Genomic DNA, 23,733 nt, shown 5'->3' on the forward strand with positions numbered 1-23,733 from the left:
ATAGCAAGTATTGACAATGAATCTAGGCTTATTTGTTCCTGTTTGGGGAAAGAGATTCACCCTCAGTTTTACCTTAAATTGTTAGCAACCATAACAAACCAGATTCATGTATAATATTTTCCAGGCAGTTTTTGTTGACTGTTTAGTTAATTTAGTCATGAATACATTTCTTCCGTTTTCCCCATAACATATGTTGAAACAGAAGTCTCATCTGCTAGAAGCAGTATTAAAAGTGCTTACATAACAATAATGTTGATACACAAGATCATTTGTATCCAAACAAAGAAGTTTAACCACTGTACTTCATTTATCTTCATCTGTCCCTAAGTGGCAAGAAAAGGGATGTTGAAAAGTAAGAGGAGGTAGGAAAAGAAAAATACATTAACTTCTTGGGAACCTGATGTAGTTTTTGAATCTCTACATTGTATTTGTTTTCATGTTTTCCTTTCTTCTTTTCATGATTCCTTCTTTTCGTGGTTTTCTTCTTTTTTTTTTTTTTCTTTTCCCCTTTTCTTAATAGGTTTCAGGTTCTAATAAAGTCCAGCACCCATGTATTTCATCATCCTCTGATGTTCGAGTCCTTTTCCTATTTGGTTTTTATAGCTAGATAGTGTTAAGCTGTGTTTCCATAGCCTTCTGTTTAACTCATGTCTTGGGAATTTCTTCTTTTCTTGCCACAGTTGAGTATGGGTGACTATATTCAGGAATCAAAACTTTTTCTTCCACTGCTTCCTTAACACTTAAGCACAGGTTGTGCTCATCGTATGCATTTAAAATTCACATTTGTTCAGTGTTGTCTCCACTCATATATTATGCAGACATTTTTGGGTTGCATACTATACGCCAGGTACTGGAGATGTATTCAGTTCTGGGGATACAGAAATGACAATAGCATAATCCCCTATGCTGAAGATGCTCAATTTTCTTGTAGAGGAGAAACATCTGTTTAAAACAGAAACATTGTAGTATAGTATGACAGAGCTTTCACTATCCATAAACTAATCATAAAATAACTAATTCATAGTGTTGCAAGTAAGGTGAATGTGATAGTGTTTGGAAAGCAGCCAGCCACAGTCCCAGGCATAGGAGATCATTAATTTTTAAATGGAATCCATTGTTATTCATAAAGTACAGTAGGTTCCTAAAGAAGAAAGAGATAACATTTTCCTGGGCTTGTTCAGTAAAGAATCTTGAGTTAACTCAGACCCGTGATTCAGGCTGGCCCAGTGTATATGGTAAGGTAGCCCTGCTTCCTTCTCACTTTTATGGTATCCAATCATATGCTAGAATTTAATTCTCAAATGTATCTTTTTAATGACTGCTAAGCGCTTGTGAGTACCCAGAGGGCAGGTGCTATATTTCTGTGTAGCTCTGCTTTTCTGTTCTTTCAGAAATATGTAAGTGTTTGTTAGATAAATAGATTTGTGGAATAAATCGGTAGATTCTAGGAAACACTGCTATGGAATACTAGGGTGATGTTAGTTGCTGGGTCTTTGCAAATAAAAGAGCCAAACTGAAGAAAGCATCTTTCTACTCACAATTGCAGGAGTAGCCATATTTTTCCACTGTCCTGTGTTTGGTATGGGAATCTGATCAAATGCAGTTTCAACTCTAGGATGCAGCTGGGTGTTGTCGCATCTGACAAATGCAGAAAAGATGAGGCCAGCAGGGGTCAGTTTAATACCAGCTTCCACTGCAAGCACACTGCTTTTTACTTCTCTGTAAACTGGAGTGAGAATAGAAACTGAAACATATAGTCCAAATATAAAATATCAAGCTATAGCAGAGAATTGCCAAAGAATTAGGTAGAATATTTAACCAGTTTTAATGGACGACAAAGACTACTAGTGACAGAAAATAAACTATGGAAAATAGATGGATTCACTCTCTTTTTCTTGATCTGGCAGAGTAGGACTTTCAGCTAAAGTTATTTTCCTCACTGGCTCTTTTGTGTTGACATATGCCAGAAGAAGCGTGGAAATAGCATGTGTATTCCTTTGATCTTAGTTACTTGGTAGGCTTTATAACACAATACTTTAATTTATGCCTGTTTTGGGACTACCTGGCTATAATAATAAACCAACACTACTCACAGCTTGCATATAAAATGTCAGTACTTCACAGAGTTGTATTCATAATAAGAAACTGTACATGAAATCATGACTTCTGAATGCTAAACTTCAAGTGAAGTAACAAATATCTATCTGTCTGTTAGCTGGAGGTTATCTTGTTGTTCTGTTCTCAGTCGCTCAGTCGCGTCCGAGTCTTTGAGACCCCATGAACTATAGCTCACCCAGCTCCTCTGTCCATGGGTATTCTCCAGGCAAGAATACAGGTGTGGGTTGCCATGCCTTCCTCCTCCAGGGAATCTTCCCAACCCAGGAATTAAAGCCAGGTCTCCTGCATTGCAGGCAGATTCTTTAACATCTAAACCACCAGGAGAGGATTTGAATGGCCTTTGTCTTTGCAGCCTTGATGTATGGGTTGACATTTAATAAGACTAGACTCTACTGGATACTGGATGCTTGGGGCTGGTGCACTGGGACGATCCAGAGGGATGGTACGGGGAGGGAGGAGGGAGGGCGGTTCAGGATGGGGAACACGTGTATACCTGTGGCGGATTCATGTTAATATATGGCAAAACCAATACAATATTGTAAAGTAATTAACCTCCAATTAAAATTAATAAATCTATATAAAAAGAAAAATTAAAAAAAGAAAGATTGGACTCTCAAATGCTGAGAATACAATGTGTGCTAAAACTCAGAGCCTTGCCTGCTAATCTTAGTTACTGAGAATAAGTACTCTTAGCAAATCGAATAGTTGTTTTCCTGATGTCTTAGTACACTTCTTTTCCTAAGGTAGTAGGTGCTTGTTACTAAAATTGTTGAACTAAAACATTCTTAGGTTAAGACCGAAGAATGTAGGAACTGTTAGACCTGGAAGATACCTGGAGTGTCATAAGCCTCTCATAGGTGGCTGTGCGATGTTCCAAGGGCAGGGCTGCTGCTGGCAGAGCACTTCAGACTTCCTTCTTCCTATTTAAAAAAAAATTAAAAATTGTATTCAATTTAATTAATTTGACTGAGTTGGGTCTCAGTTGTGTCTGGCGAGATCTTTTCGCTGGAGTGCACTGACTCTCCTAGTTGTGGCCTGCGGTCTCAGCAGTTGCAGCACATGAGTTTGGTTGCCTTGTGGCTTGTGGGATCTCAGTTCCCTGATCAGGGATTGAACCTATGTCCTTTGCATTGCATGGTGGACTCCTAGCCACTGGAGCACCAGGGAATCCCCACTTCAGACTTCTTATAGTATCTTTTCCATGATAGCATACTGTGTTTTTCTCTCCATACGGTGTGTTTGCTTTGGCGTGTTCACTATTCTGCATATTTGAATTGAATGTTAAATATACTGTAGAAATCAAGAGCCTGCCTTAGTGTCGTACCCTCCTTCAGTTGTAGACTAGAAGCCCATGCTCGTGAGTAAGGCCTGGTGACGGCAGTCTCCCCTCCTGGTTTTAATGGCTCCCACAGGATTGTTGTGAGCCACGTCTCCTGGGGCCACTTAGAGCCAAGGGAGAAGGGTCTCTTCAGGAAGGAATAGGGCTCTGCTCAAAGCACAGTGGGTTGCATGCTCCCAGCAGTGCTTGTAAGGACTGTTGTGAGGTCTGTGATCTGCATTTGGTCATGCTTTAGGGCTGAAGTTGCTAGCCTAGAGTGGTATCAGGAAGGAACACAGGGCGGCCTTACTCACTGAACTAAGAAGTGACTCTGTGGTCTGTACAACAGACAGACAGCTCTGCCTAGCCCTGGTGTTCTGGAAAAGCCTGCTTTACTGGCAACATTTTTTTCTTTTAAACCGCATAAGAAGTATCTCCCTCTGTGTCTTGATTAGTTCTCTGTTGTGGGTGACAAACTGCTACAAATTTAGTGGCTTAAAATAATAACGTACTTATTTTACAGTTTCTGTGATTCCTGCAGTTGATTACTTCAGTATTGTCTGAATTTTACAAACCTGTGATGTAGTCTCCCCTTAGTTTCAGTATTCTAAGTTTCGCATCTGGGATCTTACAATAACTGGCTTTTCTAAGAGTGGAGTCATATAGTGAAAAACACTGATGTGAGCATAACGCTGACATTCAGTCCAGTGTTTTATTCTGGTACTTCTCTGAAGACGAAAATGGCAAACCACTCCAGTATTCTTGCCTAGGAGATCCCATGGACAGGGGAGCCTGGCGGGCTACTGTCTTGGGGTTGCAAAGAGTCAGACATGATTTATCAACTCAACAACAAAAACTCCTGCTTTAAGCCACTACTGCTGGATGCTGTGGACTCTGTTTTCCAAATGCACATGATTATTTCCTGTCTTAAAATTGCTAACTTACTGCATATAATTGAAAGCAACACAACTTTAAGAAAATTCTACAGCTCTGGTTTTTCACTGATTCAGGTTGAGAGTCCTTCCATCCGGTATAAATTCATCCAAATTTTATTGACTAGCCCATAAACTCTGTGAAATGAAATGTCTCACCACAGATGCAGGCAGCCTGAGAGACCGTCACATCCCATGGGAACACAGCTCATCTCTGACAGTATAGAGGGCCAGTCTCAGCCTCGCTCCCCTGCTGTCTGCTGTGTCAGAATTCCGTTTTACAAATAACATACTAGAAGTGTTAAGCCAACGCCATTAGGGTCATTCAAGAATAATACTTGTCAGAATAAATGCAAGAGTCGTACTGCAGTATGGGAGAGAGACTATTAATTTATAAATTAGATCTGGATTCTAATTCTGGCTCCATTACTTGCCACCAGCTATTTAACTTATAAGCCTCAGTTTCCTGATCTAGAAAATAAGGATATATCGGCATCACAACATTAGGACTTCCCTGGTGGTCCAGTGGTTAAGACTTCGTCTTCCAAGGCAGGAGATGCAGGTTTGATCCCAGGTTGGAGAGCTAAGATCCCGCATGCCTCGCTGCCAAAAAATCAAAACAAGCAATATTGTAACATTGCAGTATTAAACTAATTCTTATAGTGATAATAAGAAATGAAATGTTAGCTGCTCAGTTGTGTCTGATTCTTTGCAACCTCATGGACTATAGTCTGCCAGGCTTTTCAGTCCATGAAATTCTCCAGGCAAGAATACTAGAATTGGTTGCCATGTCCTTCTCCAGGGGATCTTCCCAACCCAGGTCTCCTGCATTGCAGGAGATTCTTTACTGTCTGAGCTACCAGGGAAGCCAGTGATAATATAGGGGTCATTCAATTCAATATTTATCGATTTATTAATATTGGTTATAGTTACATTTTTCAGTAGATCTACTAAGTATGGTGGCAGATCTGGAAAGAGTAATGATACCATTCAAACAGTGAGCAGAGAAAACTGTGAAACTTCAGGATCTAACCCTGGGTCTCAAATGGTAGGCTCTAGATAAGGGTACAGTGGGATTACTGGCATTTAGTGGGATAGATAAAGGGAAGATTTTGTTTATTAGTTAAGTTTGGTCACATAAACTTGTTGGTCTTTATTGATGCTAATTTAGTAGTGAGAGCCTACAAATTCTCAACTACTTCAGAGTAATGAATTTATTAAGGCAATGGTGATGTTAATTAGAGCTTGGATCATTTTAAGAACAGTGATATGATTTCCAGCTGATAACTGATACTGTGATAAAATATGCAAGAAATAATAGGGAAACAGGATCTTCCAAAACCCAAAAGAAATCTGGAGAGAAATCTTAATGTGTATCATTTTACACGACTCCACACCTGGGAATGGTGACTATGCAAGGCTGCCTTCTCTTACTGCTCATAGGGAAAGAAAGGACCTTCTTTTTTAGAGACTCACAGAAGAATGAGGAAGAACTCTAAGCCTGGTCTGGGAGTAGACGTCTATTGAAGTGAAGAACTGAAATTAAGGTTGGCTAAAAGCCTACTTTCCATTCAGCAAGTGTTGTTGAGCATACATGTCTGCGCTCAGATAACTAAGATGTGGTCCCTGTCTGTGGGTTGCATTCCAGGGAGGATGTCTAAAGGGTTGTAAGAGAGATGCAGAAAAAGTGGTCTGAGCATATATGGGCATAATGTCTAGTTGGATGGTGGGGAGAATTAGGGATGGCTTAAAAGCGTTATCTTTGACAAGATCTCTCTGCTTCTATGTGCCAAGAATGGTTTGCTGGTATTTGAGAAATATGAAGTTGAGTATGTTCAAATGAAAATTTGAAAATGTTTCCCCAAAGCATTATTCATGTTAGATTTTAGAGGTTTGCTATGGACATGGAATAATTAAATAACATAAACCATATTTTTTCTCTCTTTAGAATTGGGCTCAGAAGAGCATTTTATAGGTATTCTCCCAATTGATAAAACTTCAGTTCATATGTTAAGATATGATTATTACTTTTTAGATTATCTAGGCTGTACTTATAGTTGTGGTCCATCTTTTTCTTTGGGCCAAGCATATACTCAGCTATCACTAGGCTGATTTGTATTCATGCCATGCAAATATATTTTAATATTGCTCTGTTTCATCTTTAAAATGCAGGCAAATATTCTGACAAAAAGTTGCAAAGTGAATTTTATATTATTCAGTACTGAGTTTATATTCTGTATGTATCTTTGGGGCAAGACATTTGTCAGGTTCATGAAACTAGATATCAGTTCAGTTCAGTCACTCAGTCGTGTCCGACTCTTTGCGACCCCATGAATCACAGCATGCCAGGCCTCCCTGTCCATCACAAACTCCCGGAGTTCACTCAGACTCACATCCATTGAGTCAGTGATGCCATCCAGCCATCTCATCCTCTGTCGCCCCCTTCTCCTGCCCCCAATCCCTCCCAGCATCAGAGTCTTTTCCACTAAGTCAACTCTTTACATGAGGTGGCCAGAGTACTGGAGTTTCAGCTTTAGCATCATTCCCTCCAAAGAAATCCCAGGGCTGATCTCCTTTAGGATGGACTGGTTGGATCTCCTTGCAGTCCAAGGGACTCTCAAGAGTCTTCTCCAACACCACAGTTCAAAAGTATCAATTCTTCGGCGCTCAGCTTTCTTCACAGTCCAACTCTCACATCCATACATGACCACTGGAAAAACCATAGCCTTGACTAGACAGACCTTTGTTGGCAAAGTAATGTCTCTGCTTTTGAATATGCTATCTAGGTTGGTCATAACTTTTCTTCCAAGGAGTGTCTTTTAATTTCATGGCTGCAGTCACCATCTGCAGTGATTTTGGAGCCCAGAAAAATAAAGTCTGATACTGTTCCACTGTTTCCTCATCTATTTGCCATGAAGTGACGGGACTGGATGCCATGATCTTCGTTTTCTGAATGTTGAGCTTTAAACCAACTTTTTCACTCTCCACTTTCACTTTCATCAAGAGGCTGTTTAGTTCCTCTTCACTTTCTGCCATAAGGGTGGTGTCATCTGCATATCTGAGGTTATTGATATTTCTCCCAGCAATCTTGATTCCAGCTTGTGCTTCTTCCAGTCCAGCATTTCTCATGATGTACTCTGCATATAAGTTAAATAAGCAGGGTGACAATATACAGCCTTGACCATTCATAAATATAAATTGCCCTAAAAGATGTTTAATGGAAGAGAATTAAGAAACCATGGGAAATGAATGAGAAAAGAAAAATATTAGTTTCTGCAATTTAAATTTTTTACTTGGCTTCATACTCCATTTTGAATTTTTACTACTTAAAAAGAGATTTTTTCTTTCTCGTTGTTTCAACGACTATGTTATAATATGTTCCTTAAAATTACTGCTAAAGATTTTGAGTCACATTGATCAAATTACTCAAAAATTTTATTTAGTAACTGCCCCTGAATCAGGTACATTTTGGACATATAAAAATGAATAAATTATGTTTTCTGTCTTCATAGACTTCATTATCTGGAATATAAACAACTTACTATAATCATTTTATTAGTCCTCTGATAGTAGTATGAACAAATAGTTTGGAAGTATGGAAGGAAGAACTGTTAATTCTGTTATGGCAGGTTGGAAATGAGATTTGATCTGGTCCTGACAGGAGGTATATAACATTGCCTGATGTTAAAAAGAAGGGATGTGAAGGGAAAGGCATGGCATTTCCAGTAGAGTTCTCTCCCTGCCCTTTAAAAATTGCCAAACTTTTTAGGAATCATAAGCTTTGATACTGGTGAGCCAAAAAAAACCATATTTATTAGATGAGTATTAAGGATGACTAACATGGAACAGTTGTTTGGGGAGTTTGCATGATTCTCTTTTGAAATAGGTTTTCAGCATGCGAGAGAGCTGAGAAGTTAGTGGTGTCTTGAGGAACAAGCTTAAAATAAGGAGGTGAATCAGTTGTATCTGTGTTTTTATAAATAGCAAATATCTGGACCTTAAGTATTAAAAACATTTGTGAAGAATTAGTTAATGCAGAGCAGAAGATTCTCAAACCCAATACTTTGGGAGAAGAAAATCCATTTTCTCATTAACTGGAAGATTGTCAATGTGAGGGGATGGAAGTGATTCTGAGGTACTTTCACATAATCCTACTTAAAAAAGCAAGCACTGCGGGAGTATTGCTTCTTTGGTTTATCAAGATGCCCCCACGGGAGAAGGCTTATACAAGCTGGACAGTGAGCTGATTTATTAAGATATGTGGTGGTCACTGAATGCTATACTGTGTCTGACATGTTTATTCCTCCTGCTGATTTGCTGACTTTTCATTGTTGTTTCATGTTTATATTGAGACCTGCTGAACATGTGAATATACCAAGAACTATCGCCCTTGAAAGATGTATTCTTTAAAAATGAGGATTGCAGGCTCTCTAGAGTCATCTTGTCTCTTTCTGCCGGCTCATATTTGTGAAATGAGGGTTTATTCTTTAAAAATTTAAAAAAAAAAAAGAAGAAAGAAATATATACTGACCAATAACATCCGTCTGATCCATTGTCAATAAAGAACCATGCAAGCACGATTAACTGGAGTTGAGTTAATGTTTCACAAAATCAGGATAAACAAAAGCTGGCAGGATTAATTTTTAGGCATATTTCTCTTCATATGGTTTTTGATTTAAAAACCCCTCTCCTTTAGGTTTTTATTTCTTCAAAATTATCAGTTGGAAACTGACATTCTTCTAGTAGTAAGATTACTGGTACTATCTGTATCATAGAATTGCAAGAATTAAGCAAGAAAGTCTATGCAGAGTGTTTGCAACATCGTAAGCACTGAATAAATAGCAGTTAGCATTTTTGGGCTCATCACCCCAGGACTACCACCATCACCATGAATATCATCATCCTTGTAAGTGCTTACTTTCACATTCTCTGTTTACATTGGAGTCTCTGACAAGTAAAGAGAAACAGCCAGTTAAATTTCAAATCTCAGAAGTTTAAGAAGGCCTTAAACGTTTTGGACTAAGAAGGATTTGGTCCAGACTGTGTGTTCTGTGTTTATGAAGACAGTACATGCAGTCCCCACAGAATGGTTATAAAGCACTGCACTGCATTAAAAAAAACTATTTTTTGAAATACATTGTCTTGTTGAAGTATGAGAAGAAAGTTGTATTGAACAAATATAGAAAAGTTACCATGTTTCATCAATGCTAAGATGCAGATCTCATTTCATATTTTGTTTTATCTGAAATCAATGTGCTTTTTAAAGTCCATGGCATGTTGTAGATTAATTGACAGCGTGTTTCTGTTACATAATTTAAAATGCATCTTAAAATCACAGGCATTTTAGATTTGATAAAATGTTTCAAATGCTTACCTATGTGGTATTCACAAGAATGGGGGTGAGCATCTAGACAAAGATAAATCAATGCAACTCCTTAAGAGGAGGTCATGGGACTTGGGTAACCATGGTGTATCTGACTGGGGTCAGTCAAACCCTCTGGCTTCACTTCTACTATGCAACTAATGTTTACATTCATCAGCTGCACCATCCTAACTGCTTCAGTGGTATTTCAGGCCCAGACTTTTCATCTGGGCTGCTGCTGCTGCTGCTGCTAAGTCGCTTCAGTTGTGTCCAACTCTGTGTGACCCCATAGACAGCAGCCCACCAGGCTCCGCCGTCCCTGGGATTCTCCAGGCAAGAACACTGGAGTGGGTTGCCATTTCCTTCTCCAGTGCATGAAAGTGAAAAGTGAAAGTGAAGTCGCTTGGTCGTGTCTGACTCTTAGTGATCCCATGGACTGCAGCCCACCAGGCTCCTCCGTCCGTGGGATTTTCCAGGCAAGAGTACTGGAGTAGGGTGCCATTGCCTTCTCCGCTCTTCTGGACTACTTTGATGATAATCTTTTTCTTTTTTCACTAACCTATCTTTTCAAACACTCTGAGAGTCCTTTTAATAACAGTGGGATCTTACTACTGCCCTCCTCAGCAGTCTCTAAGATCTGCCTCCCAAGACGGCAGAGCATGGTCCCGTCCAGTCTTCAGTCTGTCACCTGGTGGTCACATTTCCCTGGGCAAGTTTGTCAGCCTTTCTGAACTCATTGTCCTAATTGTAAGACTGGAGTGATAATCATTCTTTATCTCAGAGGGTCATTATGTTTGCTATTTACCTTGCAAAGGGCTTGTTACATAGTGAATGTTTAGTAAATAGCAGTGTTCTCACTGAACTCAATTTTTTCATCTGTAAAATAGGGTTGATCATTTTTTCCTTGCTAACTTGGTCAGATTGCTCTGATGATTGATGGAAATACTTTATATGAAAGCATAAATTTTTTTCCTTAAAATTATTATATTTTGTTCTTTAAATTACTATTTTCTGAACTATAAAATGCTGTGTCAAATTAGAGGTTATTTTTATTGACGCATTCTAGGCCTTTAATGAACTTATTCCACGGTTTCTTTCCAGATCAGTGTACTACAGTGCACTCCAGTTATATACTCCCCAGAATATACTAGATACTTTGACATATTGTTGTTGTTGTTTAGTCATTAAGTCGTGTCTGACTCTTGCAACCCCGTGGACTGTAGTCTGCCAGGCTCCTCGGTTCATTAGATTTTTCAGGCAAGAATACTGGAGTGGGTTGCTATTTCCTTCTCCAGGGGATCTTCTCGAGCCAGGGATTGAACCTGCATCCCCTGAACTGGCAGATGAATTCTTTACTACCGAGCCACCTGGGAAGCCAGTGCTTTGACCTGCTTGTGTGCTATATGTTTATGATGGAGGGATTTTATTCTTCACTATATTTTCCATATCCACATCCATCAAGAGCCAGTGAACATATCCTTACTTTTCTGATTATACTGGAAAAAAATTGCTTTGTCCCATTTTCCCTCAGAAGTTGTAGGAGTTTGAGCTTCTTTGTAGCATCAGTTTTACTTAGATTTATATTGTGTCAATTGTTTTGTCTATTTTCTTATCCGTTAAATCGAAAATTACTTAAAAGTAGGGGCATGGCTAAGAAATCGTTTTGTCCACAGAAATTGTCTAGAATTTGTTGAATGGAACAAGGCATTTGAAGGCAAGCAAAAAGACATTCTTGACGATGGGGTTAATGACTAAAGAGGTAGTGTGCATTGAAAGGGTAGAGCCCAGTCATGTTGCCTGGAGTGACTAGAGTGGTAAGAAAGTTGTGAGAAAGCAGGGTTGAAAGGTGGGGTAGCATCTCGTTATGGACGTCCCCAGCGACCAGCCAGAGAAGATGGAACCCACTGTAACAAGACAACCATTTTCAGTTGTTATTTACCAGCAGAATTTTCTTCTCACATTTTTACAAGAAAATCCTAGTGTATTCGAAAGAGGAAATGGGAGTTACTTGGGCAAGTTTGTCAGCCTTTCTGAACTCTTTTTGATAGAGACACTGGATTTCCACCCTCCCTGGATGCTCCCTCTTCCCTGTTGCTATCACACTGGCAGCTCAGCAGAACAACTGGAGTTTCAGGAAGCAAGGTTTGAAAATCATTGTCAGAGATTAGGCTGCTACCTTCTTGCGTCGGAGAAGAACATGATGGGAATTGTGCTTCACATCTGGTAGCAAAGTGAAAGATATACTGGAGAGGAGGTGTTTGATTTCTTTTTTAATTGCTTCATCTTCTTTCTGAACTAGCTCAGAACAACTGCCAGTCTTCAAGGATTATCCCGTTGAATGATTTTTCCTGCCTGCCTGCTCTCTCAACTTCTCGCAGAGCTATTGTCTGTTTTGCTCATCTTCATGCTGGTGACTGAGATGAATACTTACTGTTTGACTGTACTCACTGAATATTTCCCAGGCTGTCAAGACCTATCCGTGGTGCTTATTTAGTGTCCCTGTGCCAAATCTGGGCAGTTATTTATTTATTTTTAATAGGCAATGATGTTAGTTTTTAGCCCCATGATAGCTTATACTTTGTTGCTGTCTTCTACTGCTTGTTCAAAAAGATACTTAAAATGGGCCCTGGGAAAGATGATTGTATTGAATTATTGTCTCCAGAATAATTATATGCCAATTCAAAAGGAGGTGAATATCCAAGTGACAGAATAAAACAAGAGCAATTAGTTAAGATACAATGAGTTTTACTTCTAACAGGAAAAGTTTCCATCTGATTGTCTCTCCCTCAGAGGATTGTGTTGTTAACCTGAGTTTCTTCATTACCTGTATGTAGGTTATAAAGTTAAAAAATAAAACAAAGCATTTATTTGTGTTCCTAATGATTGTTTGGCTATGACTTAGAAATTGAAAGCTTGATATATCTGTCTGTTGGTTATAAAGACTTCTTACATCAAAGTAATTAGTAATTTGGAGATTAAAAAATTAATTATGTACTATCTATCAAGGAGGAATATAATTGTCTAAGCCAGTTACAACCTCATACTTTTCATTTAAGACATGAATAAATGGCTAGTATAATTTTTTTCTGAGACACATTTTTTAAATGTTCAAATTTAAATACTCAGATTTATCACAAACCTTTGGGTTTGATCTCGCCTTTGAAAGGAATTGGCGTTTTCCTTTTAGAATAAAAAGGCAAAATTTGTTGAGGGAGTATAGAGAAATTCAGAAAGAAATCAGTAATTTTTCCCATTTTTACTACCAAGTTATAGGCAGTTATTTTGACTGGTAGTTTGAAAAAGAAGACTATGCCCATGTGATGCTGGTAACAGAATTGGGTATGCAAATCACACACTTGAAATAGTCAGATGGCTGTGAGATGGTTTATTTGTTCACTGGGTTGAAGGAATGTGTACCATGTGGCATGTGTCACCCTGCACCACATGTCCTCTCTGTGTAAGTTTGAAGGGCAGGTATTTGCCATCTGATGTGGGTTTCCTGGATGCTCATAATCAGTGAAATAATTACTCTTCTTAAAAATTGTTTCTAAAATATGTATTTTGGGGTTGAATGGCAGGGTGTTTTAAGATAATATCACTGTGGGTCCAGATATCTATGTATGTTTATTTTGTAGAGCTAAGGAACTTACTTAATCAAATAATTCAGTGAACCTTCACAAAGAGCCTAATATGGGCTGGGTAGCATGCTGGGTGTCAGGGACTGGGGCTGTGGAGAAGCTAGACGGAGATGGGCTCGTAGGGTGGTGGCTGAGTTAAGCAGAGGGCCTGGTACATACAGAAAGTCCTAAGAAATTATTATTATTTTTAATAAATTATTAAATTATTTACTGAAATGAGGCCCAGAGTTGAAATTGTGCTCTATCTAAAATGGGCAAATTAGTTAATATTCTTAGTTTGTTTCTTCGTCAGAAATACAGGGTAATAAAATCACCATCGGAGGAACTATGTCAAGATTAAATGAGTTATTCAACAAAATGGAAATATTACTGAATGGGAGAAGATATTTGTAAATGATATAACTGAGTAGGGATTAATATCCAACATATATAAACAATTTATACAACTCAACATCAGAAAAACAAAACAATTTGATTAAAAAATGAGAAGAACTGAATAGATGTTTTTCCAAAGAGAAAATGCAAATGGCCAACAGAGAACGTGAATAGATGCTCAGCATTGCTAATCACCAGGTCATCAGGGAAATGCAAATCAAGGTCACAATGAGATATCACTTCACAGCTGTCAAAATGGCTGTAATGGAAAAGAAAAGAAAAAGACCAAATAGTAAATGTTGGCAGTTCAGTTCAGTTCAGTTCAGTCGCTCAGTTGTGTCCGACTCTTTGCAACCCCATGAATCGCAGCACGCCAGGCCTCCCTGTCGGCAAGGATGTGGAGAAAAGGGAACCCTTGTACACTATCGGTGTGATGGACATTGGTACAGCCACTGTGGAAAACAGTATGGAGGTTCCTCAAAAATCTAAAGATAGAACTACCATATGACCCAGCAACTATACTCCTGGGTATATATTAAAAAAAAAACACTAATTGAAAAAGGTATATGCACCCCAAAGTTCAAAGTAGAATTACTTACAATTTCCAAGATATAGAAGCAAACTAAGTGTCTATCCACAGATGAGTGGATAAAGATGTGGTTTACAATACAATAGAATATTCAGTTCAGTTCAGTTCAGTCACTCAGTCGTGTCCGACTCTTTGCGACCCCATGAATCGCAGCACGCCAGGCCTCCCTGTCCATCACCAACTCCCGGAGTTCACTCAGATTGATGTCCATCGAGTCAGTGATGCCATCCAGCCATCTCATCCTCAGTCGTCCCCTTCTCCTCCTGCCCCCAATCCCTCCCAGCATCAAAGTCTTTTCCAATGAGTCAACTCTTCTTATGAGGTGGCCAAAGTACTGGAGTTTCAGCTTTAGCATCATTCCTTCCAAAGAAATCCCAGGGCTGATCTCCTGCAGAATGGACTGCTTGGATCTCCTTGCAGTCCAAGGGACCCTCAAGAGTCTTCTCCAACACCACAGTTCAAAAGCATCAATTCTTTGGCACTCAGCCTTCTTCACAGTCCAACTCTGACATCCATACATGACCAAAGGAAAAACCATAGCCTTGACTAGATGGATGTTAGCGGGCAAAGTAATGTCTCTGCTTTTGAATATGCTATCTAGGTTGGTCATAACTTTTCTTCCAAGGAGTAAGCGTCTTTTAATTTCATTGCTGCAATTACCATCTGCCATGATTTTGGAGCCCAGAAAAATAAAGTCTGACACTGTTTCCACTGTTTCCCCATCTATTTCCCATGAAGTGATGGGACCGGATGCCATGATCTTCTTTTTCTGAATGTTGAGCTTTAAGCCAACTTTTTCACTCTCCTCTTTCACTTTCATCAAGAGGCTTTTAGTTCCTCTTCACTTTCTGCTATAAGGGTGGTATCATGTTACTCAGCCATAATTTTTTTGTGTGTGCCATTTGCAGTAACCTGGATGGACTTGGAGGGTATAATGCTAAGGATATAAGTCGGACAGAGAAAGACAACTGCTGTATGATATCACTTACTTGGAATCTAAACAGTACAACAAACTAGTGAATATGACAAACAGAAGCAAATTCACAAGTAAACAGCCAGTTAGTGGTTACCAGTGAAGGAGCAATATAAGGGTAGTGGAGTAGGAAGTACAAACTATTGGATGTAAAATTGGCCCAAGGATATATTGTATAATGTGGGGGATATAGCCAACATTTTGTAATGACCATAAATGAAAAGCTACCTTTAAAAATTATATGAAATATGAACATTTTTTAAAAGATTAAATGAGGTAAATTATGGGAGTATGCCTTATATGGGACATGCCCAGAAGTATGTCTGGCACATATCAGATAGTTGGTAATTGTTGGTAAAATAGTGAAAAGTAAAAAAAAAAAAAAAAAAAAAAAATTCCCTATTCTCAAGGTGTGTCATGGCTTAGAACAGGGGATTCTTATACATTATGAAGTTGGACTTTAGCTGTCATTCCCACGTATTTGCTTTAAAATTCAGTCTGAGTTTCACTAATAATCCAAAGAGATTTTGGACTCTAAGAAGAAAACACACATACACAAACACACCTACACATTTCCCTGCTCCTGCGCTCATAATTATTCTTCTCTTGTTCACAGGTTTAAATTTTCTTAAACCCATGAAATATTTTTATATTTAAATGTCCTCTGTAATAACAGGAGAATGTGAGAAATGAGCGGACGCAGCAGAATTATATTATTGGATAAAAATTTGGATACAGAAGGAGATGTGTAGGTATTGAAATTTCAACAGCTTTATTCCCCTCACTGCTACGTATTTTGTGGTTCATATAAAAAGAGTCATTGTGTTTTTCCTTGTGATTGGATGTACATGTGACAGGCTATGGTTTGTGCCTGTCTGCATGAAATGCCACTCATTTTAAAGAACGTTTCCCTTTCTTTCTTAATAGGAAGAGAAAATGATGTGTTTTTCCTGCTAGACCATAGTAAACTGACTTGTTTTAGTCTTTATTGCTATTTTAAGAAAAATTGCTGGTGTGAAGCACAGTGTTTTCACTTGTTAAGGTCAAGTCATATTTTCATAATGTGTTTTGTGTTTATCTATCTTTAGATTTAACCATTAAAAAAAAAATCTGATCTCTAAACTGATCATTTCATACACAATTGTTTAAATACCATAGGTCATTTGATGACCTTTGTATGTTTTTTGATTTTTTGAATGTCTTTTATTTGAAGATTGTCATGTCTTTAATGCTAGTAATGCCTCATCTTTTCTGAAATTGGATTTGAATCATCACTAAAGGATAAAATGCTACGACAATAAGGTGGCATTCAAAAACAAGGTACACTTATTAAATTTAAACTATTACTTTCAGGCCCATATTTTCAACTCTTTCAGAAATACTTTTGAGTTAAAATTGAAATGTCAAATAACATAAAATTTAAAATATACATTTGGTTCAGTATTACCATCATACAGTATTAAATATTAAACATTAATTTATTCCACGCTGCTGGCAGGACACAGTGATTCAGTGTTCAATGAAAAAAAATTGTCTGCTTGATGACTTCCATGTATTGTAATAGAACTGTGCATGTTTATTTACTGTGGATTAATAGGCTTTGTTCTGCTAGTGCATACTTAAATATGGTTTATAAGTCGTGTATAAATATACCTATGTCAGACATAGTCTATACTGAAATCCACAAATACTCTTTTTCGAAATATGCCTTTGTTTCTTCTGTGAAAGAAATATTTATGAAAAGGTGCCTCTACCTTGTACACTACATTCCTTACAGTAACCAAGGCCTCATTAAAACTGGGTGCTTTGCACCTGGTGATGGGTTTAATGTAGGTAGTAAAATCTTACTATGAATGAATGTGAAAGGGAAGCTGCTTTAATTAAAGGGAATGAATCTAAAATAATACAGTGTGCTATTTGGAATGGAATTAAAAAGCAATCTTTAACAGAGAGCAAATTTATTTCATTATATTTTCGAGTCAACATAATTATGCGTATTGTTTGTTCATAACACTGAATGTGTGACCTTGGGCCAGTTACTGATCACGCTATACTTCAGCTTCTTTATCTGAAAAATGGATATAATCACAGTTCCTACCTGATATATTAATAGTATACTTGGAATTGTCCATGGCACTTAGCAAACACTGTGTGTTATCTTTTGTTATTTTTATATATGATATGTAGAGTAGGGTAGGGAAGTGGGAACAGAGAATGAACCAGAAGATGAGCCATTCAGAATCAATTGAAATAGCACACTTTCAAGGGCCCTGTTAGGGATGCAGGCTGGCTATTTTTGCACTTGAGATGAGCTCCAGTCACAAAATGATAACATCCTGTGGAAGGTGTCTTATGTCTTGTTGTTTAGTTCCTAAGTTGTGTCTGATTCTGTGACCTCATGGACTGTAGCCCGCCAGGCTCCTCTGTCCATGGAATTTCCCAGGCAAAATTACTGGAGTGAGTTGCCATTTCTTTCTCCAGGAAGTTTTCCTGCCCCGTGGATCGAACTGGTGTCTTATGTCTACAACTTACATACAAATATCTCAAGGAAGACACTGCTATTTGAAGTCAGGACACGACTGAAGTGACTTAGCAGCAGCAGCAGCAGCAGGTTACTTTACGTCATAAGGGAAAAATTATTCCTCTGTGAAGTTCCTTTCCCTCATCTCCAAACTCCAAATCCAGCAACACAATCCTCATCTCCAACTCAAATAGACTACCTACTCCCAACTCAAATCTACCTATTGATTTTCTTTGAATTAAGAAATTACATCCCTAGTGGCTCAGTGGTAAAGAATCCGCCTGCCAATGCAGGAGATGTGGGTTTGATTCCTGGTCTGGGAAGATCCCACATGCGATGCAGTAGAACAACTAAGCCCGTCTGCCACAACTGAGCCTGTGCTCTAGAGCCTGTGAACCACAACTGCTGAGGCCACATTCTCTAGAGCCTGGACTCTGCAAGAGGAGAAGCCACTGCAGTAAGAAGCCTGTGTACTTTGACTACAGAGGAGCCCCTGCTCTCTGCAACTAGAGAGGCGCCCCTGCTCTCTGCAGCTAGAGAGGCGCCCCTGCTCTCTGCAGCTAGAGAGGTGCCCCTGCTCTCTGCAGCTACAGAGGAGCCCCTGCTCTCTGCAACTAGAGAGGAGCCCCTGCTCTCTGCAGCTAGAGAGGCGCCCCTGCTCTCTGCAGCTAGAGAGGAGCCCCTGCTCTCTGCAACTAGAGAGGAGCCCCTGCTCTCTGCAGCTAGAGAGGCGCCCCTGCTCGCTGCAACTAGAGAGGCGCCCCTGCTCTCTGCAGCTAGAGAGGCGCCCCTGCTCGCTGCAACTAGAGAGGCGCCCCTGCTCTCTGCAGCTAGAGAGGAGCCCCTGCTCTCTGCAGCTAGAGAGGCTCCCCTGCTCTCTGCAACTAGATAAAAGTCCATGTGGCAACAGAGTCAGCACAGCCCAAAAAAAAAAAAAAAAAAAACCTGAAATGAGTTTCCACAACTACATGTCAGTCGTATGTAATTTTTAGCAGACCTTAAAGTAGTTGGAATTCAGGTTTTCCTTTTAGTTTATGATCTCTTACAGCTAATAACTGTTATTGAACATTTTTTTGGGGTTTTGTCAAGGTATAATTGGCATACAACACTATAGGAATCTGAGGTACACTGTTGCTGCTGCTAAGTCGCTTCAGTTGCGTCCGACTCTGTGCGACCCCATAGATGGCAGCCCACCAGGCTCCCCCAGCAATTCAGCATTTGAATATATTGCAAAAGTGTCACCACTAGAAGTCTAATTAACATCTGTTACTGTGCATCCTTACAGAATTTTTCTTTATGATGAGAACTTTTAAGATTTTTTCTCTTCAGTTCAGTTCAGTCGCTCAGTTGTGTCCAACTCTTTGTGACCCCATGAATTGCAGCACTCCAGGCCTCCCTGTCCATCACCAACTCCCTGAGTTCACGCAAACTTACGACCACCGAGTCGGTGATGCCATCCAGCCATCTCATCCTCTGTCGTCCCCTTCTCCTCCTGCCCCCAATCCCTCCCAGCATCAGAGTCTTTTCCAATGAGTCAACTCTTCTCATGAGGTGGCCAAAGTACTGGAGTTTCAGCTTCAGCATAATTCCTTCCAAAGAACACCCAGGGCTGATCTCCTTTAGGATGGACTGGTTGGATGTCCTTGCAGTCCAAGGGACTCTCAAGAGTCTTCTCCAATACCACGAAACTTTCAAATTTGCAGCACATTGTTATTAACTGTAGTCACCATGCTGTACATTGCATCTCCTTGACTTATTTATTTTATAACCGGAAGTTTGTGCCTGTTGACCCCCCTTAACCCATTTTGTCCTCCCCCAGTCCTCTGCCTGTGGTAACCACCTCTGTGTTCTATGTATGTATGAGCTTGTTTTTTTTTTTAAGATTTCACATAAAAGTGAGATCATAAAGTATTTAACATTTTCTGTCTGATTTCACTTAGCATAATGCCCTTAATCAACTTTGTCTCAAATGGCAAGATTTCTTTCTTTTTCATGGCTGAAAAATATCCCAGCATATGTGTCTATGTGTATGTATGTATGTTTATTTATTCTCACCTACACTTGTTGTTTCTTGTGTTTTTGAGAATGGTCATTCTGATGGGTGTGAAGTATCTTTTTGTGGCTTTGATTTGTATTTCTCTGATCATTTTTGGTACTGAGTCCTTTGCATGTGTTAGTTGACCATCTCTGTCTGTTTCCACCTTCTTTGGAAAAAAAATAGCTGTTCAAATCCTGTGCCTATTTTTTAATGGTTTGTTGTTTTACTGTTAAGTTGTTTGAGCTCTCTGTATATTTTGACTATTAACCCCTTATCTGATACACGATTTGCAGATATCATCTCCTATTTGGTAGGTTGCCTTTTCATTTCGTTTGTGATTTCCTTTGCTGTGAAATAGCTTTTTAGCTTAATGTAGTCTCAGTTTTTTATTTTTGCTGCCTTTGTTTTTGGTGTCAGATGGCTACCTTTTAAAGTCTGATCTAGGACAGTTATATTTACACTCTCAAGTTTCATAGTTATCCTTAAAGGAGTCTTTCAAAGTTCCTTTTTTCCTATTTTGCTTGGTAAAATTCTAAATGTATGAAAATCACCTTAAATGAAATCTCAATTGTAATCTAATTTCTGATTGAGTTACACAGAAGCTGCCATTTTGTCAGTGTTACAGCACTATTGACTATTTCTAATGTAATCAGTGGGCTCTTTTTTGATGATTCAAAGCACTATATAAGTGTAATAACATCTTACTTGTTTTCTGTACACTTATGTATTGGATCTGGTGAAGATTTATTTTTCAAAATAAAATATTCTCTTATGAAATCTGAACGTTCTGTCTTTACACCTAGCTTTTGTGAAAAATCGCCTTGCATGCTGCAGTTTTGCAGTCACTGAAAATAGTGTTCTGAGCTTAGTTGCTTCTCGTTAAATAGATGTTCTATGATAACCAGATTTCTCAAGAAAGAGTTGTAAAGTAAAAAAAAAAAAAAAGATAAATGGTTGAAAAAAAGAGAAAGAGTTGAAGATGTAAGTATTGCACTATGAAAATGAGAATTTTCAAATGTAATTAGTCACAGTAGACACAAGGTGAGAACAGATTAGATAGTGTTGCCAAATTTGTAGAGACACATTAGACTGAAGAATCAATGGAATCGGTGTATCATATGAGTATAGAGAAGTACATTTTTTAAATGTTGATTTCATACCAAGTTTTTTTTGAGACAGTTTTGCAGGTATGTTATGTATCAAGAGAAAGAAAAGGGGAAAGAATAGTTGATGGGAGAATGAAGAAAAAGAGGAGGATGGAAAGGAATGGGTTTAAATTTACCCTGCAAGCACTTAAAATTATTAATGGACTCCATAAAGGCACATTGCCACAGGTGACTCAGTTTGAAAGCAAGTTCACATGGAACATATTTGACTGCCTGGGGCAACTGCTCTCAGCAGAAATGAGACAAAGTTTTAATATAAAAAGGACAAGATCACTTATCTGAGGGGGAAATAAGTTTCAAGTTCATAGAACAGCCTATCTAAGAAACAGTTGCCAAAGCAGATATAGTGCAATGAAAGGAAAGGGCAGTAGGCTTCATGTGACCTTATCTTAATTAAATGATAAGGAAAACTAGTTTTCAAAGTACATAAACACATATACAACAACAACAACAGCACACACATACATACAAACATTTTTTTAAAGAGGAAAGAGAAGCTGTATTTTGATGTTGCCTTAGGTAAAGCTTTTAATCATATTGTACCATGATTCTCAAATATGACTTTAAATGAAGAGTTTTATAGAACCAATTTTTTTTTTTCAGGATTATTTTTTCTAGACTATTGAGGAAAAAAAAAAAAAGAACCAAACCTATACTGTATAATGGTCCATTGTGGGCACTTTTTCATGAATTAAAGTGTGGAATGTTGAATAATAGCAACAGTGATATTATCCTGTGTTTTTATTGCACTTTATAATTTTTACATCTTGTTCATGATTTCAATTGATCCTCAGAGCAACACTATGAAGCAAGTAGAGGGTTTCTTCCTTCTTTAGATGAGGAAGTTGAGGCCAGATCAGTAACATGATTTGCCCAAACACATGGGTCTACAAACCAGGCTTTCAGAGCTTGACTGCAGAGCAGTCAGGTGAGGACTAGAATATAAGCACAAGGAAGCCCAGGAGCAGCTTTGATATAGGAAAAGAAGTTTTGAAATACTGATCAGTAGGTGCTAGAGAAGACTCTTGAGAGTCCATTGGACTTCATGGAGAGATCAGACCAGTCAATCCTAAAGGAAATCAACGCTGAATATTCATTGGAAGGATTGTTGCTGAAGCTGAAACTCCAATACTTTGGCCACCTGATGCGAAGAGCTGACTTACTGGAAAAGACCCCGATGCTAGGAAAGATTGAAGGCAAAGGGAGAAGTGGGAGGCAGAGGATGAGATGGTTAGATAGCATCAGGGACTCAATAGACATGAATTTCAGCAAACTCTGGGAAATACTGGAGGAATAGAGGATCCTGACTGGCTGCAGTCCATGAGTCACAAAGAGTTGGACCTGACTTAGAGACTGAACAAGAACAAATTGATGGTGGAACAAATGACTCAGACTGAGCTTTATTAGCAAAACCATGCAGAAGAGGCAGCCTTTGTGAGATACTGAAAGCAGACACTTAGATCTGAATGGAAGTTTAGTTTCCAGACTTAGAGAAATTAGTTTATATATACTGGTTTGGCGAAAATTTCTTTCCAATAAAATATTGTCTCTGGAGAAGTTTCAAGCTGGAAAGAAGGGCAACTTTTGGACGATACAGGAAGATTTTAAATCTTGTGAAATCTTTTCAAAATCCAAAGAGCCCAGTTTCTGTTTTGTATCCAGACTTTTCCTGTGTATATTACATTGGTTAGAGGGCATGATTTGATTATGTGGTCAGGAACAGTCTGGGCAAAATTGTTAAATCATCAGTTTTTATGTTATTGGCCCTAGCCTCACTTTCTTGTGGTTATTTTTCAGTTTTATAAAATGCTTTACTCCCAAACACTTTCTCAGTGACTCAGTGCCCTTGTACTTCACAATTATCCAAAGAGATACCCTCACTTTCTGTGAACTATTTAAATCAAGACTCAAACCTAATGTCAAGAGAATGAATCTTCTGGAACTTTGGGTTCGGCCGGTTGGCAGGAGGAATTTTGGTAATGAACAAGAGTGAAGGCAGGAAAGGATATTTTCTCTTTGCTCACAAACACAAAGTGAAGTTCTGAGGTCGCGTTTATCCGTAGCAGCTCCCCATCCGAGGGAATGTCCATCCAGATTCTAGAATACTTGGATTCTTTTAGGAGGGAGAGGCTACTAAAATTTTTCAAAGCAAACATTGTAACCCACTTTGATTTATCCCTGTGAAGAAAATAGGTAACATGTAGCTAGAAAATAAAAAATGCTACTGTAGCTTTTTTTTTCTTTAAAAAGCATTCTAAGGTTGTGTATTTAATCACAAGAAATGAAACTTGAGATTTTAGCATTGTGCTTGTAACACATAAAGTTCGAGGTCTGGGGCTCGAGATATTTCCTTCCAAGGTTCATGCACACTCTGAACTGCTGTTACCTGCCGGAGTCCAGCATCTGGCAATTTGTTCTACTGAGCAGCTAATTTTTCGCTGCGGTTCCTCTGCGGACTCAGTGCAAAGTCATACGACACAACTGACACAATGGAGTAGCAGCCTGAATTCAGATCAGGAGCCAGGTGAGTTTACAGCTCTATCACCTTCCAGCCTAGTAAGGAAGTTGTTTTAGCATTTGGCCTATTAATCCACTTAGTGATTGGATGTGTAATCTGGGTATTTGACACCTATAACTACCAAGACATATGCTGAATGTTATTTTCTCCATGAAAGCATTTAATTATCAGAATAATTGGAATTT

At 38.7% G+C, this 23,733-nt stretch overlaps 1 protein-coding gene across 4 annotated transcripts in view; it reads left to right on the top strand.

The window, feature by feature from the left end:
• SMYD3 (SET and MYND domain containing 3) overlaps nucleotides 1-23,733 on the top strand; it is a 770,036-nt gene that overhangs the window by 246,699 nt on the left and 499,604 nt on the right. The window lies entirely within an intron of this gene.

The sequence above is a fragment of the Ovis aries genome, chromosome 12 (assembly GCF_016772045.2).
Source record: "Ovis aries strain OAR_USU_Benz2616 breed Rambouillet chromosome 12, ARS-UI_Ramb_v3.0, whole genome shotgun sequence".
Lineage (NCBI taxonomy): Eukaryota > Metazoa > Chordata > Mammalia > Artiodactyla > Bovidae > Ovis > Ovis aries.